Source organism: Pieris napi, chromosome Z (assembly GCF_905475465.1).
Source record: "Pieris napi chromosome Z, ilPieNapi1.2, whole genome shotgun sequence".
In the NCBI taxonomy this organism is placed as follows: Eukaryota; Metazoa; Arthropoda; class Insecta; order Lepidoptera; family Pieridae; genus Pieris; species Pieris napi.
Window position 1 is genome coordinate 1,810,045 of NC_062259.1, and position 17,929 is coordinate 1,827,973.

The 17,929-nt window shown below is 31.3% G+C and overlaps 1 long non-coding RNA gene across 1 annotated transcript; it reads left to right on the top strand.

Moving 5' to 3' along the window:
* Positions 1-12,991: 12,991 nt before the first annotated feature.
* LOC125062470 lies at positions 12,992-17,927 on the top strand. Its single transcript, XR_007119271.1, has 3 exons — positions 12,992-14,441; positions 16,684-16,838; positions 16,995-17,927. It is a non-coding gene; the product is annotated as an uncharacterized LOC125062470 (long non-coding RNA).
* The last annotated feature ends 2 nt before the right edge of the window (positions 17,928-17,929 follow it).

Sequence of the window (17,929 nt, forward strand, 5' to 3'; positions counted from 1 at the left end):
ACTAGATATCTAATTAATTAAATTTTAAAATCACAATTTTAATTCGAATGCTTATTATTTAAGACTGAGCAAATTCTACTGATATTAACAAGTGACCTTATATATGTCACCGTAAAATTGTAAACACCGTTAGATTGTAATCTATCTCGCGAAATGGTGAACCGAATAATAATACGTTAAATCGTAAGCAGTACGTTGAGGTTCACAATCTTTCGACAGTTTTGGTCGCAAATGCCAGTCTATAATTTAATAATACCATAGCAAGCTAAGCAAGAGTAATTCACAAATATACAAAAAAAATCCTATGAAACTATTATTGCTATTACAAAATTAATTGTAAAAAAAACTAAAATATTGAGTCGTCCTTACATTCCTCTACTCACCTAATACAACGCTACGGCGTAGCGCGCAGCATCGTAGAATATACGTAAATGTCGTAGTTTAGAAAGCTTTGTGTGGCTAACAAAGAATGTTTGTAGAAAGAAAGTATAACAGTTAATATAAATTGTCGGGCAGTTTCAAGCAACACGATTTCTTTTTCTCTTGATCATTTTGTTAATTGTGTTTATTTAATATTGATAAATGTTTTAGTATTAAAGCTCTAATGAATATGGGATTATAAATCTTTAAAAACAATGTTAGTAACATTGGTTTTAATGATTTCATCATTATTGAAATTATTGTACCGATCAATAAAACGCAGTAATGATATTCTAGTGTGATTATACATATACTATGCACGATGTGCACGTGCGTCTACTCTACTATAGCTCCCGTATTTTTACGTATTATTAATTGTACATACCATATAATATACTTACGTGCTGTCTTGTATATAATACTGCTATATAATAATACTCCCGGGGGGCTAATTCCAGGGTTGAAGCTCACGTTAGGGAGCGAGGCCGGGGCTCCCTAAATGTTTCCATGAGCTGTTTATATTGAGTTCATGGAAAGGTGGGCACTTGTAAATAACTTGCACAATAGTCGTTAACGTTCACTAGGTTCTAAGATATACAGAATAGATTATAACGATCACTTTTTAATGGACCATAGAAAGTGGGCTATAAAAGAAAGAGTATTTTAATTAAGAGATTGGCTAATTGTAATTTAAAATATCCTATTTTATTTTTAAATATTTCGCTAATCGTTTCACAAATTTCTACAAGCATTTTTATGTGCCAACACACTATCTACGGCTTACGACATACGATAGACTGCGTTTTGGACAACTACATTTCATCGAATAAATTAATTGTCATTGTTTGAATCATTGTGAACCATCGCACTTTGATATTATGGATTCAGGTACCGCGAGACGTTTCTTATTTCGGTCATTCAATGCGCAGAGGCGATGAGAACTCGGAGAAACTGATCGTGGTGGTGAAACAGAAGGCAAAAGATCACGTGGCTGTTAACCAACCAGATGGACCGATCAAGTGAATGAATCATCGTCCTCCATTACGGCCTAAACTTTACTTTTAACGAATTCCAGAAAGTTCTTGTACTAAATTCGTCTTACGACTTTTAAAGCGCGAACGCAAGAGTGCAGAAAAAATTCGATCCTCGCGAACCGCTACAAATGAGTCATACTCAGCGTAAAATCTTAAGCAAAGCGACGCTAACATTTGTAATTTTTATTATTTTATTGTAGTTTGGTTTTTTTTGTAGTTTTTATTGTGTTTTTTTTAATGTAGTGAACACATCTTATATTTAACTAGTATTGAGTATTATATTATTTTAACAAAGCTATTGTAACTTACAGCATCTAAATTAAGTTATTATAAGATACCTAAACGAAATGAAAGCTTGACCATTTAATTTTTAATTTACATTTACAACATTATATAAATTTTCAAGTCAAATCCTATTATGTACATAATATTATTATAATTGAATGTATGATAATTATTTACTCGTGATCTTCTACTATAGTGAAAATTTCATTATGTCAAATATGAGGCTTGTAATGAGCCAAAATTTCGTCGTTCGTTTACTGTGAGCTCCAACCAAACTATCGTAAGTTAAAAAATTAAGGTTTTATTTATTGTTTTTTGTCCTTCGCGTCGCAACTGTGTTAAGCTCATGCTATATTTACAGCTGTTAAACCATGTATGCAAAGCTGGAATTAGGTAAGATATTTAGTCGTTAGGTAATGAACAGAAACTTTTTAACTTACGATAAAAATTAAGGTATTATTTATTATTTTTTTGTCCTTCGCGTCGCAACTGTGTTAAGCTCATGCAATATTTACAGCTGTTAAACCATGTATGCAAAGCTGGAATTAGGTAAGATATTTAGTCGTTAGGTAATGAACAGAAACTTTTTAACTTACGATAAAAATTAAGGTATTATTTATTATTTTTTTGTCCTTCGCGTCGCAACTGTGTTAAGCTCATGCAATATTTACAGCTGTTAAACCATGTATGCAAAGCTGGAATTAGGTAAGATATTTAGTCGTTAGGTAATGAAGTTTTTTATATCTTTTTTGTATTTTCTGTGAGTTTATCTTCTAAATTAATCACCAATCTTATTAAAACTAGTATATAAATTCTTCACTAGATATCTAATTAATTAAATTTTAAAATCACAATTTTAATTCGAATGCTTATTATTTAAGACTGAGCAAATTCTACTGATATTAACAAGTGACCTTATATATGTCACCGTAAAATTGTAAACACCGTTAGATTGTAATCTATCTCGCGAAATGGTGAACCGAATAATAATACGTTAAATCGTAAGCAGTACGTTGAGGTTCACAATCTTTCGACAGTTTTGGTCGCAAATGCCAGTCTATAATTTAATAATACCATCGCAAGCTAAGCAAGAGCAATTCACAAATATACAAAAAAAAAATCCTATGAAACTATTATTGCTATTACAAAATTAATTGTAAAAAAAAACTAAAATATTGAGTCGTCCTTACATTCCTCTAATCACCTAATACAACGCTACGGCGTAGCGCGCAGCAGCGTAGAATATACGTAAATGTCGTAGTTTAGAAAGCTTTGTGTGGCTAACAAAGAATGTTTGTAGAAAGAAAGTATAACAATTAATATAAATTGTCGGGCAGTTTCAAGCAACACGATTTCTTTTTCTCTTGATCATTTTGTTAATTGTGTTTATTTAATATTGATAAATGTTTTAGTATTAAAGCTCTAATGAATATGGGATTATAAATCTTTAAAAACAATGTTAGTAACATTGGTTTTAATGATTTCATCATTATTGAAATTATTGTACCGATCAATAAAACGCAGTAATGATATTCTAGTGTGATTATACATATACTATGCACGATGTGCACGTGCGTCTACTCTACTATAGCTCCCGTATTTTTACGTATTATTAATTGTTCATACCATATAATATACTTACGTGCTGTCTTGTATATAATACTGCTAATACTCCCGGGGGGCTAATTCCAGGGTTGAAGCTCACGTTAGGGAGCGAGGCCGGGGCTCCCTAAATGTTTCCATGAGCTGTTTATATTGAGTTCATGGAAAGGTGGGCACTTGTAAATAACTTGCACAATAGTCGTTAACGTTCACTAGGTTCTAAGATATACAGAATAGATTATAACGATCACTTTTTAATGGACCATAGAAAGTGGGCTATAAAAGAAAGTGTATTTTAATTAAGAGATTGGCTAATTGTAATTTAAAATATCCTATTTTATTTTTAAATATTTCGCTAATCGTTTCACAAATTTCTACAAGCATTTTTATGTGCCAACACACTATCTACGGCTTACGACATACGATAGACTGCGTTTTGGACAACTACATTTCATCGAATAAATTAATTGTCATTGTTTGAATCATTTTGAACCATCGCACTTTGATATTATGGATTCAGGTACCGCGAGACGTTTCTTATTTCGGTCATTCAATGCGCAGAGGCGATGAGAACTCGGAGAAACTGATCGTGGTGGTGAAACAGAAGGCAAAAGATCACGTGGCTGTTAACCAACCAGATGGACCGATCAAGTGAATGAATCATCGTCCTCCATTACGGCCTAAACTTTACTTTTAACGAATTCCAGAAAGTTCTTGTACTAAATTCGTCTTACGACTTTTAAAGCGCGAACGCAAGAGTGCAGAAAAAATTCGATCCTCGCGAACCGCTACAAATGAGTCATACTCAGCGTAAAATCTTAAGCAAAGCAACGCTAACATTTGTAATTTTTATTATTTTATTGTAGTTTGGTTTTTTTTGTAGTTTTTATTGTGTTTTTTTTAATGTAGTGAACACATCTTATATTTAACTAGTATTGAGTATTATATTATTTTAACAAAGCTATTGTAACTTACAGCATCTAAATTAAGTTATTATAAGATACCTAAAAGAAATGAAAGCTTGACCATTTAATTTTTAATTTACATTTACAACATTATATAAATTTTCAAGTCAAATCCTATTATGTACATAATATTATTATAATTGAATGTATGATAATTATTTACTCGTGATCTTCTACTATAGTGAAAATTTCATTATGTCAAATATGAGGCTTGTAATGAGCCAAAATTTCGTCGTTCGTTTACTGTGAGCTCCAACCAAACTATCGTAAGTTAAAAATTAAGGTTTTATTTATTGTTTTTTTGTCCTTCGCGTCGCAACTGTCTTAAGCTCATGCAATATTTACAGCTGTTAAACCATGTATGCAAAGCTGGAATTAGGTAAGATATTTAGTCGTTAGGTAATGAACAGAAACTTTTTAACTTACGATAAAAATTAAGGTATTATTTATTATTTTTTTGTCCTTCGCGTCGCAACTGTGTTAAGCTCATGCAATATTTACAGCTGTTAAACCATGTATGCAAAGCTGGAATTAGGTAAGATATTTAGTCGTTAGGTAATGAAGTTTTTTATATCTTTTTTGTATTTTCTGTGAGTTTATCTTCTAAATTAATCACCAATCTTATTAAAACTAGTATATAAATTCTTCACTAGATATCTAATTAATTAAATTTTAAAATCACAATTTTAATTCGAATGCTTATTAATTAAGACTGAGCAAATTCTACTGATATTAACAAGTGACCTTATATATGTCACCGTAAAATTGTAAACACCGTTAGATTGTAATCTATCTCGCGAAATGGTGAACCGAATAATAATACGTTAAATCGTAAGCAGTACGTTGAGGTTCACAATCTTTCGACAGTTTTGGTCGCAAATGCCAGTCTATAATTTAATAATACCATCGCAAGCTAAGCAAGAGCAATTCACAAATATACAAAAAAAAATCCTATGAAACTATTATTGCTATTACAAAATTAATTGTAAAAAAAAACTAAAATATTGAGTCGTCCTTACATTCCTCTAATCACCTAATACAACGCTACGGCGTAGCGCGCAGCAGCGTAGAATATACGTAAATGTCGTAGTTTAGAAAGCTTTGTGTGGCTAACAAAGAATGTTTGTAGAAAGAAAGTATAACAATTAATATAAATTGTCGGGCAGTTTCAAGCAACACGATTTCTTTTTCTCTTGATCATTTTGTTAATTGTGTTTATTTAATATTGATAAATGTTTTAGTATTAAAGCTCTAATGAATATGGGATTATAAATCTTTAAAAACAATGTTAGTAACATTGGTTTTAATGATTTCATCATTATTGAAATTATTGTACCGATCAATAAAACGCAGTAATGATATTCTAGTGTGATTATACATATACTATGCACGATGTGCACGTGCGTCTACTCTACTATAGCTCCCGTATTTTTACGTATTATTAATTGTTCATACCATATAATATACTTACGTGCTGTCTTGTATATAATACTGCTAATACTCCCGGGGGGCTAATTCCAGGGTTGAAGCTCACGTTAGGGAGCGAGACCGGGGCTCCCTAAATGTTTCCATGAGCTGTTTATATTGAGTTCATGGAAAGGTGGGCACTTGTAAATAACTTGCACAATAGTCGTTAACGTTCACTAGGTTCTAAGATATACAGAATAGATTATAACGATCACTTTTTAATGGACCATAGAAAGTGGGCTATAAAAGAAAGTGTATTTTAATTAAGAGATTAGCTAATTGTAATTTAAAATATCCTATTTTATTTTTAAATATTTCGCTAATCGTTTCACAAATTTCTACAAGCATTTTTATGTGCCAACACACTATCTACGGCTTACGACATACGATAGACTGCGTTTTGGACAACTACATTTCATCGAATAAATTAATTGTCATTGTTTGAATCATTGTGAACCATCGCACTTTGATATTATGGATTCAGGTACCGCGAGACGTTTCTTATTTCGGTCATTCAATGCGCAGAGGCGATGAGAACTCGGAGAAACTGATCGTGGTGGTGAAACAGAAGGCAAAAGATCACGTGGCTGTTAACCAACCAGATGGACCGATCAAGTGAATGAATCATCGTCCTCCATTACGGCCTAAACTTTACTTTTAACGAATTCCAGAAAGTTCTTGTACTAAATTCGTCTTACGACTTTTAAAGCGCGAACGCAAGAGTGCAGAAAAAATTCGATCCTCGCGAACCGCTACAAATGAGTCATACTCAGCGTAAAATCTTAAGCAAAGCAACGCTAACATTTGTAATTTTTATTATTTTATTGTAGTTTGGTTTTTTTTGTAGTTTTTATTGTGTTTTTTTTAATGTAGTGAACACATCTTATATTTAACTAGTATTGAGTATTATATTATTTTAACAAAGCTATTGTAACTTACAGCATCTAAATTAAGTTATTATAAGATACCTAAACGAAATGAAAGCTTGACCATTTAATTTTTAATTTACATTTACAACATTATATAAATTTTCAAGTCAAATCCTATTATGTACATAATATTATTATAATTGAATGTATGATAATTATTTACTCGTGATCTTCTACTATAGTGAAAATTTCATTATGTCAAATATGAGGCTTGTAATGAGCCAAAATTTCGTCGTTCGTTTACTGTGAGCTCCAACCAAACTATCGTAAGTTAAAAAATTAAGGTTTTATTTATTGTTTTTTGTCCTTCGCGTCGCAACTGTGTTAAGCTCATGCTATATTTACAGCTGTTAAACCATGTATGCAAAGCTGGAATTAGGTAAGATATTTAGTCGTTAGGTAATGAACAGAAACTTTTTAACTTACGATAAAAATTAAGGTATTATTTATTATTTTTTTGTCCTTCGCGTCGCAACTGTGTTAAGCTCATGCAATATTTACAGCTGTTAAACCATGTATGCAAAGCTGGAATTAGGTAAGATATTTAGTCGTTAGGTAATGAAGTTTTTTATATCTTTTTTGTATTTTCTGTGAGTTTATCTTCTAAATTAATCACCAATCTTATTAAAACTAGTATATAAATTCTTCACTAGATATCTAATTAATTAAATTTTAAAATCACAATTTTAATTCGAATGCTTATTATTTAAGACTGAGCAAATTCTACTGATATTAACAAGTGACCTTATATATGTCACCGTAAAATTGTAAACACCGTTAGATTGTAATCTATCTCACGAAATGGTGAACCGAATAATAATACGTTAAATCGTAAGCAGTACGTTGAGGTTCACAATCTTTCGACAGTTTTGGTCGCAAATGCCAGTCTATAATTTAATAATACCATAGCAAGCTAAGCAAGAGTAATTCACAAATATACAAAAAAAAACCTATGAAACTATTATTGCTATTACAAAATTAATTGTAAAAAAAACTAAAATATTGAGTCGTCCTTACATTCCTCTACTCACCTAATACAACGCTACGGCGTAGCGCGCAGCATCGTAGAATATACGTAAATGTCGTAGTTTAGAAAGCTTTGTGTGGCTAACAAAGAATGTTTGTAGAAAGAAAGTATAACAGTTAATATAAATTGTCGGGCAGTTTCAAGCAACACGATTTCTTTTTCTCTTGATCATTTTGTTAATTGTGTTTATTTAATATTGATAAATGTTTTAGTATTAAAGCTCTAATGAATATGGGATTATAAATCTTTAAAAACAATGTTAGTAACATTGGTTTTAATGATTTCATCATTATTGAAATTATTGTACCGATCAATAAAACGCAGTAATGATATTCTAGTGTGATTATACATATACTATGCACGATGTGCACGTGCGTCTACTCTACTATAGCTCCCGTATTTTTACGTATTATTAATTGTACATACCATATAATATACTTACGTGCTGTCTTGTATATAATACTGCTAATACTCCCGGGGGGCTAATTCCAGGGTTGAAGCTCACGTTAGGGAGCGAGGCCGGGGCTCCCTAAATGTTTCCATGAGCTGTTTATATTGAGTTCATGGAAAGGTGGGCACTTGTAAATAACTTGCACAATAGTCGTTAACGTTCACTAGGTTCTAAGATATACAGAATAGATTATAACGATCACTTTTTAATGGACCATAGAAAGTGGGCTATAAAAGAAAGAGTATTTTAATTAAGAGATTGGCTAATTGTAATTTAAAATATCCTATTTTATTTTTAAATATTTCGCTAATCGTTTCACAAATTTCTACAAGCATTTTTATGTGCCAACACACTATCTACGGCTTACGACATACGATAGACTGCGTTTTGGACAACTACATTTCATCGAATAAATTAATTGTCATTGTTTGAATCATTGTGAACCATCGCACTTTGATATTATGGATTCAGGTACCGCGAGACGTTTCTTATTTCGGTCATTCAATGCGCAGAGGCGATGAGAACTCGGAGAAACTGATCGTGGTGGTGAAACAGAAGGCAAAAGATCACGTGGCTGTTAACCAACCAGATGGACCGATCAAGTGAATGAATCATCGTCCTCCATTACGGCCTAAACTTTACTTTTAACGAATTCCAGAAAGTTCTTGTACTAAATTCGTCTTACGACTTTTAAAGCGCGAACGCAAGAGTGCAGAAAAAATTCGATCCTCGCGAACCGCTACAAATGAGTCATACTCAGCGTAAAATCTTAAGCAAAGCAACGCTAACATTTGTAATTTTTATTATTTTATTGTAGTTTGGTTTTTTTTGTAGTTTTTATTGTGTTTTTTTTAATGTAGTGAACACATCTTATATTTAACTAGTATTGAGTATTATATTATTTTAACAAAGCTATTGTAACTTACAGCATCTAAATTAAGTTATTATAAGATACCTAAACGAAATGAAAGCTTGACCATTTAATTTTTAATTTACATTTACAACATTATATAAATTTTCAAGTCAAATCCTATTATGTACATAATATTATTATAATTGAATGTATGATAATTATTTACTCGTGATCTTCTACTATAGTGAAAATTTCATTATGTCAAATATGAGGCTTGTAATGAGCCAAAATTTCGTCGTTCGTTTACTGTGAGCTCCAACCAAACTATCGTAAGTTAAAAAATTAAGGTTTTATTTATTGTTTTTTGTCCTTCGCGTCGCAACTGTGTTAAGCTCATGCTATATTTACAGCTGTTAAACCATGTATGCAAAGCTGGAATTAGGTAAGATATTTAGTCGTTAGGTAATGAACAGAAACTTTTTAACTTACGATAAAAATTAAGGTATTATTTATTATTTTTTTGTCCTTCGCGTCGCAACTGTGTTAAGCTCATGCAATATTTACAGCTGTTAAACCATGTATGCAAAGCTGGAATTAGGTAAGATATTTAGTCGTTAGGTAATGAAGTTTTTTATATCTTTTTTGTATTTTCTGTGAGTTTATCTTCTAAATTAATCACCAATCTTATTAAAACTAGTATATAAATTCTTCACTAGATATCTAATTAATTAAATTTTAAAATCACAATTTTAATTCGAATGCTTATTATTTAAGACTGAGCAAATTCTACTGATATTAACAAGTGACCTTATATATGTCACCGTAAAATTGTAAACACCGTTAGATTGTAATCTATCTCGCGAAATGGTGAACCGAATAATAATACGTTAAATCGTAAGCAGTACGTTGAGGTTCACAATCTTTCGACAGTTTTGGTCGCAAATGCCAGTCTATAATTTAATAATACCATCGCAAGCTAAGCAAGAGCAATTCACAAATATACAAAAAAAATCCTATGAAACTATTATTGCTATTACAAAATTAATTGTAAAAAAAAACTAAAATATTGAGTCGTCCTTACATTCCTCTAATCACCTAATACAACGCTACGGCGTAGCGCGCAGCAGCGTAGAATATACGTAAATGTCGTAGTTTAGAAAGCTTTGTGTGGCTAACAAAGAATGTTTGTAGAAAGAAAGTATAACAATTAATATAAATTGTCGGGCAGTTTCAAGCAACACGATTTCTTTTTCTCTTGATCATTTTGTTAATTGTGTTTATTTAATATTGATAAATGTTTTAGTATTAAAGCTCTAATGAATATGGGATTATAAATCTTTAAAAACAATGTTAGTAACATTGGTTTTAATGATTTCATCATTATTGAAATTATTGTACCGATCAATAAAACGCAGTAATGATATTCTAGTGTGATTATACATATACTATGCACGATGTGCACGTGCGTCTACTCTACTATAGCTCCCGTATTTTTACGTATTATTAATTGTACATACCATATAATATACTTACGTGCTGTCTTGTATATAATACTGCTATATAATAATACTCCCGGGGGGCTAATTCCAGGGTTGAAGCTCACGTTAGGGAGCGAGGCCGGGGCTCCCTAAATGTTTCCATGAGCTGTTTATATTGAGTTCATGGAAAGGTGGGCACTTGTAAATAACTTGCACAATAGTCGTTAACGTTCACTAGGTTCTAAGATATACAGAATAGATTATAACGATCACTTTTTAATGGACCATAGAAAGTGGGCTATAAAAGAAAGAGTATTTTAATTAAGAGATTGGCTAATTGTAATTTAAAATATCCTATTTTATTTTTAAATATTTCGCTAATCGTTTCACAAATTTCTACAAGCATTTTTATGTGCCAACACACTATCTACGGCTTACGACATACGATAGACTGCGTTTTGGACAACTACATTTCATCGAATAAATTAATTGTCATTGTTTGAATCATTGTGAACCATCGCACTTTGATATTATGGATTCAGGTACCGCGAGACGTTTCTTATTTCGGTCATTCAATGCGCAGAGGCGATGAGAACTCGGAGAAACTGATCGTGGTGGTGAAACAGAAGGCAAAAGATCACGTGGCTGTTAACCAACCAGATGGACCGATCAAGTGAATGAATCATCGTCCTCCATTACGGCCTAAACTTTACTTTTAACGAATTCCAGAAAGTTCTTGTACTAAATTCGTCTTACGACTTTTAAAGCGCGAACGCAAGAGTGCAGAAAAAATTCGATCCTCGCGAACCGCTACAAATGAGTCATACTCAGCGTAAAATCTTAAGCAAAGCAACGCTAACATTTGTAATTTTTATTATTTTATTGTAGTTTGGTTTTTTTTGTGTTTTTTTTAATGTAGTGAACACATCTTATATTTAACTAGTATTGAGTATTATATTATTTTAACAAAGCTATTGTAACTTACAGCATCTAAATTAAGTTATTATAAGATACCTAAACGAAATGAAAGCTTGACCATTTAATTTTTAATTTACATTTACAACATTATATAAATTTTCAAGTCAAATCCTATTATGTACATAATATTATTATAATTGAATGTATGATAATTATTTACTCGTGATCTTCTACTATAGTGAAAATTTCATTATGTCAAATATGAGGCTTGTAATGAGCCAAAATTTAGTCGTTCGTTTACTGTGAGCTCCAACCAAACTATCGTAAGTTAAAAAATTAAGGTTTTATTTATTGTTTTTTGTCCTTCGCGTCGCAACTGTGTTAAGCTCATGCTATATTTACAGCTGTTAAACCATGTATGCAAAGCTGGAATTAGGTAAGATATTTAGTCGTTAGGTAATGAACAGAAACTTTTTAACTTACGATAAAAATTAAGGTTTTATTTATAATTTTTTGTCCTTCGCGTCGCAACTGTGTTAAGCTCATGCTATATTTACAGCTGTTAAACCATGTATGCAAAGCTGGAATTAGGTAAGATATTTAGTCGTTAGGTAATGAAGTTTTTTATATCTTTTTTGTATTTTCTGTGAGTTTATCTTCTAAATTAATCACCAATCTTATTAAAACTAGTATATAAATTCTTCACTAGATATCTAATTAATTAAATTTTAAAATCACAATTTTAATTCGAATGCTTATTATTTAAGACTGAGCAAATTCTACTGATATTAACAAGTGACCTTATATATGTCACCGTAAAATTGTAAACACCGTTAGATTGTAATCTATCTCGCGAAATGGTGAACCGAATAATAATACGTTAAATCGTAAGCAGTACGTTGAGGTTCACAATCTTTCGACAGTTTTGGTCGCAAATGCCAGTCTATAATTTAATAATACCATAGCAAGCTAAGCAAGAGTAATTCACAAATATACAAAAAAAATCCTATGAAACTATTATTGCTATTACAAAATTAATTGTAAAAAAAACTAAAATATTGAGTCGTCCTTACATTCCTCTACTCACCTAATACAACGCTACGGCGTAGCGCGCAGCATCGTAGAATATACGTAAATGTCGTAGTTTAGAAAGCTTTGTGTGGCTAACAAAGAATGTTTGTAGAAAGAAAGTATAACAGTTAATATAAATTGTCGGGCAGTTTCAAGCAACACGATTTCTTTTTCTCTTGATCATTTTGTTAATTGTGTTTATTTAATATTGATAAATGTTTTAGTATTAAAGCTCTAATGAATATGGGATTATAAATCTTTAAAAACAATGTTAGTAACATTGGTTTTAATGATTTCATCATTATTGAAATTATTGTACCGATCAATAAAACGCAGTAATGATATTCTAGTGTGATTATACATATACTATGCACGATGTGCACGTGCGTCTACTCTACTATAGCTCCCGTATTTTTACGTATTATTAATTGTACATACCATATAATATACTTACGTGCTGTCTTGTATATAATACTGCTATATAATAATACTCCCGGGGGGCTAATTCCAGGGTTGAAGCTCACGTTAGGGAGCGAGGCCGGGGCTCCCTAAATGTTTCCATGAGCTGTTTATATTGAGTTCATGGAAAGGTGGGCACTTGTAAATAACTTGCACAATAGTCGTTAACGTTCACTAGGTTCTAAGATATACAGAATAGATTATAACGATCACTTTTTAATGGACCATAGAAAGTGGGCTATAAAAGAAAGTGTATTTTAATTAAGAGATTGGCTAATTGTAATTTAAAATATCCTATTTTATTTTTAAATACTTCGCTAATCGTTTCACAAATTTCTACAAGCATTTTTATGTGCCAACACACTATCTACGGCTTACGACATACGATAGACTGCGTTTTGGACACCTACATTTCATCGTATAAATTAATTGTCATTGTTTGAATCATTTTGAACCATCGCACTTTGATATTATGGATTCAGGTACCGCGAGACGTTTCTTATTTCGGTCATTCAATGCGCAGAGGCGATGAGAACTCGGAGAAACTGATCGTGGTGGTGAAACAGAAGGCAAAAGATCACGTGGCTGTTAACCAACCAGATGGACCGATCAAGTGAATGAATCATCGTCCTCCATTACGGCCTAAACTTTACTTTTAACGAATTCCAGAAAGTTCTTGTACTAAATTCGTCTTACGACTTTTAAAGCGCGAACGCAAGAGTGCAGAAAAAATTCGATCCTCGCGAACCGCTACAAATGAGTCATACTCAGCGTAAAATCTTAAGCAAAGCAACGCTAACATTTGTAATTTTTATTATTTTATTGTAGTTTGGTTTTTTTTGTAGTTTTTATTGTGTTTTTTTTTTAATGTAGTGAACACATCTTATATTTAACTAGTATTGAGTATTATATTATTTTAACAAAGCTATTGTAACTTACAGCATCTAAATTAAGTTATTATAAGATACCTAAACGAAATGAAAGCTTGACCATTTAATTTTTAATTTACATTTACAACATTATATAAATTTTCAAGTCAAATCCTATTATGTACATAATATTATTATAATTGAATGTATGATAATTATTTACTCGTGATCTTCTACTATAGTGAAAATTTCATTATGTCAAATATGAGGCTTGTAATGAGCCAAAATTTAGTCGTTCGTTTACTGTGAGCTCCAACCAAACTATCGTAAGTTAAAAATTAAGGTTTTATTTATTGTTTTTTGTCCTTCGCGTCGCAACTGTGTTAAGCTCATGCTATATTTACAGCTGTTAAACCATGTATGCAAAGCTGGAATTAGGTAAGATATTTAGTCGTTAGGTAATGAACAGAAACTTTTTAACTTACGATAAAAATTAAGGTTTTATTTATAATTTTTTGTCCTTCGCGTCGCAACTGTGTTAAGCTCATGCTATATTTACAGCTGTTAAACCATGTATGCAAAGCTGGAATTAGGTAAGATATTTAGTCGTTAGGTAATGAAGTTTTTTATATCTTTTTTGTATTTTCTGTGAGTTTATCTTCTAAATTAATCACCAATCTTATTAAAACTAGTATATAAATTCTTCACTAGATTTCTTCACTAATTAATTAAATTTTAAAATCACAATTTTAATTCGAATGCTTATTATTTAAGACTCAGCAAATTCTACTGATATTAACAAGTGACCTTATATATGTCACCGTAAAATTGTAAACACCGTTAGATTGTAATCTATCTCGCGAAATGGTGAACCGAATAATAATACGTTAAATCGTAAGCAGTACGTTGAGGTTCACAATCTTTCGACAGTTTTGGTCGCAAATGCCAGTCTATAATTTAATAATACCATAGCAAGCTAAGCAAGAGTAATTCACAAATATACAAAAAAATCCTATGAAACTATTATTGCTATTACAAAATTAATTGTAAAAAAAACTAAAATATTGAGTCGTCCTTACATTCCTCTACTCACCTAATACAACGCTACGGCGTAGCGCGCAGCATCGTAGAATATACGTAAATGTCGTAGTTTAGAAAGCTTTGTGTGGCTAACAAAGAATGTTTGTAGAAAGAAAGTATAACAGTTAATATAAATTGTCGGGCAGTTTCAAGCAACACGATTTCTTTTTCTCTTGATCATTTTGTTAATTGTGTTTATTTAATATTGATAAATGTTTTAGTATTAAAGCTCTAATGAATATGGGATTATAAATCTTTAAAAACAATGTTAGTAACATTGGTTTTAATGATTTCATCATTATTGAAATTATTGTACCGATCAATAAAACGCAGTAATGATATTCTAGTGTGATTATACATATACTATGCACGATGTGCACGTGCGTCTACTCTACTATAGCTCCCGTATTTTTACGTATTATTAATTGTACATACCATATAATATACTTACGTGCTGTCTTGTATATAATACTGCTAATACTCCCGGGGGGCTAATTCCAGGGTTGAAGCTCACGTTAGGGAGCGAGGCCGGGGCTCCCTAAATGTTTCCATGAGCTGTTTATATTGAGTTCATGGAAAGGTGGGCACTTGTAAATAACTTGCACAATAGTCGTTAACGTTCACTAGGTTCTAAGATATACAGAATAGATTATAACGATCACTTTTTAATGGACCATAGAAAGTGGGCTATAAAAGAAAGTGTATTTTAATTAAGAGATTGGCTAATTGTAATTTAAAATATCCTATTTTATTTTTAAATACTTCGCTAATCGTTTCACAAATTTCTACAAGCATTTTTATGTGCCAACACACTATCTACGGCTTACGACATACGATAGACTGCGTTTTGGACACCTACATTTCATCGTATAAATTAATTGTCATTGTTTGAATCATTTTGAACCATCGCACTTTGATATTATGGATTCAGGTACCGCGAGACGTTTCTTATTTCGGTCATTCAATGCGCAGAGGCGATGAGAACTCGGAGAAACTGATCGTGGTGGTGAAACAGAAGGCAAAAGATCACGTGGCTGTTAACCAACCAGATGGACCGATCAAGTGAATGAATCATCGTCCTCCATTACGGCCTAAACTTTACTTTTAACGAATTCCAGAAAGTTCTTGTACTAAATTCGTCTTACGACTTTTAAAGCGCGAACGCAAGAGTGCAGAAAAAATTCGATCCTCGCGAACCGCTACAAATGAGTCATACTCAGCGTAAAATCTTAAGCAAAGCAACGCTAACATTTGTAATTTTTATTATTTTATTGTAGTTTGGTTTTTTTTGTAGTTTTTATTGTGTTTTTTTTAATGTAGTGAACACATCTTATATTTAACTAGTATTGAGTATTATATTATTTTAACAAAGCTATTGTAACTTACAGCATCTAAATTAAGTTATTATAAGATACCTAAACGAAATGAAAGCTTGACCATTTAATTTTTAATTTACATTTACAACATTATATAAATTTTCAAGTCAAATCCTATTATGTACATAATATTATTATAATTGAATGTATGATAATTATTTACTCGTGATCTTCTACTATAGTGAAAATTTCATTATGTCAAATATGAGGCTTGTAATGAGCCAAAATTTAGTCGTTCGTTTACTGTGAGCTCCAACCAAACTATCGTAAGTTAAAAAATTAAGGTTTTATTTATTGTTTTTTGTCCTTCGCGTCGCAACTGTGTTAAGCTCATGCTATATTTACAGCTGTTAAACCATGTATGCAAAGCTGGAATTAGGTAAGATATTTAGTCGTTAGGTAATGAACAGAAACTTTTTAACTTACGATAAAAATTAAGGTTTTATTTATAATTTTTTGTCCGTCGCGTCGCAACTGTGTTAAGCTCATGCTATATTTACAGCTGTTAAACCATGTATGCAAAGCTGGAATTAGGTAAGATATTTAGTCGTTAGGTAATGAACAGAAACTTTTTAACTTACGATAAAAATTAAGGTATTATTTATTATTTTTTTGTCCTTCGCGTCGCAACTGTGTTAAGCTCATGCAATATTTACAGCTGTTAAACCATGTATGCAAAGCTGGAATTAGGTAAGATATTTAGTCGTTAGGTAATGAAGTTTTTTATATCTTTTTTGTATTTTCTGTGAGTTTATCTTCTAAATTAATCACCAATCTTATTAAAACTAGTATATAAATTCTTCACTAGATATCTAATTAATTAAATTTTAAAATCACAATTTTAATTCGAATGCTTATTATTTAAGACTGAGCAAATTCTACTGATATTAACAAGTGACCTTATATATGTCACCGTAAAATTGTAAACACCGTTAGATTGTAATCTATCTCGCGAAATGGTGAACCGAATAATAATACGTTAAATCGTAAGCAGTACGTTGAGGTTCACAATCTTTCGACAGTTTTGGTCGCAAATGCCAGTCTATAATTTAATAATACCATAGCAAGCTAAGCAAGAGTAATTCACAAATATACAAAAAAATCCTATGAAACTATTATTGCTATTACAAAATTAATTGTAAAAAAAACTAAAATATTGAGTCGTCCTTACATTCCTCTACTCACCTAATACAACGCTACGGCGTAGCGCGCAGCATCGTAGAATATACGTAAATGTCGTAGTTTAGAAAGCTTTGTGTGGCTAACAAAGAATGTTTGTAGAAAGAAAGTATAACAGTTAATATAAATTGTCGGGCAGTTTCAAGCAACACGATTTCTTTTTCTCTTGATCATTTTGTTAATTGTGTTTATTTAATATTGATAAATGTTTTAGTATTAAAGCTCTAATGAATATGGGATTATAAATCTTTAAAAACAATGTTAGTAACATTGGTTTTAATGATTTCATCATTATTGAAATTATTGTACCGATCAATAAAACGCAGTAATGATATTCTAGTGTGATTATACATATACTATGCACGATGTGCACGTGCGTCTACTCTACTATAGCTCCCGTATTTTTACGTATTATTAATTGTACATACCATATAATATACTTACGTGCTGTCTTGTATATAATACT